Here is a 2,845-nt window from a genome sequence, read left to right on the forward strand (position 1 = left end):
AGATACTCATCCCACTTCCTTTGCTGATGCATGACATACATCCTCAACATATCCTCAAGAATCTTGTTAACCCTCTCTATCTGTCCATCTATCTGTGGATGATAAGTTGTACTAAAAGCTAACTTTGTCCCCAAGCCTACAAACAACTCCTTCCAAAACTTGGAAGTGAACTTGGCATCCATGTCTGATATGATATTCTTTGGAACACCATGCAATCTAACTATCCTCCTAATGAAGATCTGGGCTACCTCATTAGATTAATTTGTATACTTCACTGCAATGAAGTGATCTACCTTACTCAACCTACCAACCACAACCATGATGGAGTCATATTGCTTCGATGTCCTCAGCAACCTTTTAATGCAGTCCATGGAAATTACCTCCCATTTCCATTATGGAATTAGAATAGGCTGCAATAAACCAGTTAGATGCTTACATTTTTCTTTCACCTACTAACATTCCAAGCACTTCACAACAAACTCAGCCACCTATTTATTTAAGTTCAGCCAATGATAGAACTTCTTAACAGTAGTCAAAGTCTTCTGGTATCTTGGGTGGCTTAAATATAGCTTGAAATGAAACTCCCCCAAGATAAGATTCTTGAGCTTACTATTGTCTAGCACATAAATCATGTCCCTGAATCTTACCAAGCTATATGTCATTAGGTGATACTCCTCATCCCTATCACCTTCACTATGTTGTTGCAATCTTTGCTTTAGTTGTTGATACCTCTCATCATGCTTCCTTGTAGGCAAGATATTCTCTTGTAAATCTGTCCATATGAACTCATAGCTGAAATACGATTCACCTACACTCTCTTATTAAATGAATATGTAAACTTGTTCCCCTTGCCCTTGATGTATCTGATCTCAAATTCAAACTCATTGATGGTAACCAACCATCTAGCTTTCCTGGCATGCATATTGGGTTGGTCAAACAAGTACCTCAGACCACTATGATCACTCATCAAGATGAACCTCCTGTTAAGAAGATAATGTCTCCACATATTTAATGTGTGAATGATATCTTCTCATGCTCATAGTTCCGTTCATTCTCATCCATCTTCCTTGACTCATAGAATACCACTTTCCATTCTTGCATCAGGACTCCACCAAGTCCTTCATTGCAAGCATATGTAAAAATCACAAACTCCTTATCATGATCTACAATCTTCAAAAGTGGAGCATTTGAAAGCAAATACTCCAATTTCTCAAAACTAACTACACACTCCTCAGTCCATTCAAACTTCTTCCCTTTTCTATGCAAAGATGTAATAGGATAGCCAACCCTTGAGAAGTTCCTAATGAACTTCCTGCAATACACTTCTAGTCCCATGAATGATCTGACCTCATCCACATTCCATGATTTGGCCACTCCATGATAGATTTAATCTTTTCCATGTCCACTGATATCCCCTCCTTGGAAACAACATGTCCTAAGTAACAAATCTGATACTGAAAGAAACTATACTTGTTGAGCTTGGCATACAACTAATGCTCTCTCAACAATCTCAACGCTACTGCCAGGTGCTCTACATGCTCTTCCTCATTATTGGTGTATATCAATATGTCATAATTTATAAACGCTATCAAAAAATTCTCCAAGTAAGGACACAACCCATTGTTCATCAAACACATGAAAGTGGTTGGAGCATTGGTAAGACCAAAAGGAACCACCACAAACTCATAATGTCATACCTCATACGAAATGTAGTATTATAGATGTCTTCTTCTCTAATGTGTACCTCATGATATCCTCATCTCAAATCAATCTTTGAAAACATTGCATCTCCCTTCAATTGATCAAACAAATCATTAATCCATGATAATGGATAGCTATTCTTGATAACCACTTTATTCAAATACATGTAATCAATGCACAATTTAGGAGTACCATATTTTTTCCTTACAAAAAATACTGGTGCACCCCAAGGTGACACACTTGGCCTTATGTATCCTTTATCAAGCATCTCCTTAAGCTGCAAATTCAATTCCACCAACTCTGGAGTACTCACCCTATACAGTGCCTTAAATGTTGGCATTTCTCCTGGCATCAACTCAAAAGGAAAGTCCACCTCTCTAAGAGGAGCCAACTCTAGAATATATGCAGGAAACACATCTTGAAACTACTGTGAAACATGATACCTCTTCATGAATTCATCATCCTCGACATCCTTCCCGTTATCACTAGAAATATGAACTACAAACAATACACATCCCTTCTGGAATTGTGCCTTGCATACATATTTGTAATTGTCCTCACTGATATAGGATCATTCTTTCCCTGCAAGATTATCCTTTCCCCATCATCATCCCGACACTTAATAGCCTTATCATAGAATTCTACCATGGTATTGTTAATGAAAAACCCATCCATGTGAAAAAACATATTATATGAACCCAAAGGAAGCACATTTAGATGTGTTGATGTAGGCATACCATTAAACTCAAATGCACAAGATCACACCCAATGAGGAACTCTTCTCTTGGTCCTTGTAGCCAACTACACCATTCAAGATTTTGCATGCACTTATTTATTCAAGAAACAATTTTCCACCGGGCTAGGATTGATATAACTATAATTAGATCTAGGATCAATCAAAATGGAAAAAACTTGATCATGAAGCATACCTTCCATATCGATAATGGATGCCTGATGATCAACATGCCTATTATCCACCATTACATAAATCAAAGGAATACTATGCCCAACATCTCCAATTATTTGTGCCTCCTGAGCACTGTAAATATGACCTGGTATGATGGGCACTCACTCCTATAATGCTCTCCACCACAAGTCCAACACCTCTTAGTCTTCTTGTCATTACCCTTATTCTGCTCCTCAA

This window comes from Pinus tabuliformis, chromosome 4_1 (genome assembly GCF_031772625.1).
Source record: "Pinus tabuliformis cultivar Carrire ecotype Pingquan chromosome 4_1, CPIR1, whole genome shotgun sequence".
Classification (NCBI taxonomy): Eukaryota; Viridiplantae; Streptophyta; class Pinopsida; order Pinales; family Pinaceae; genus Pinus; species Pinus tabuliformis.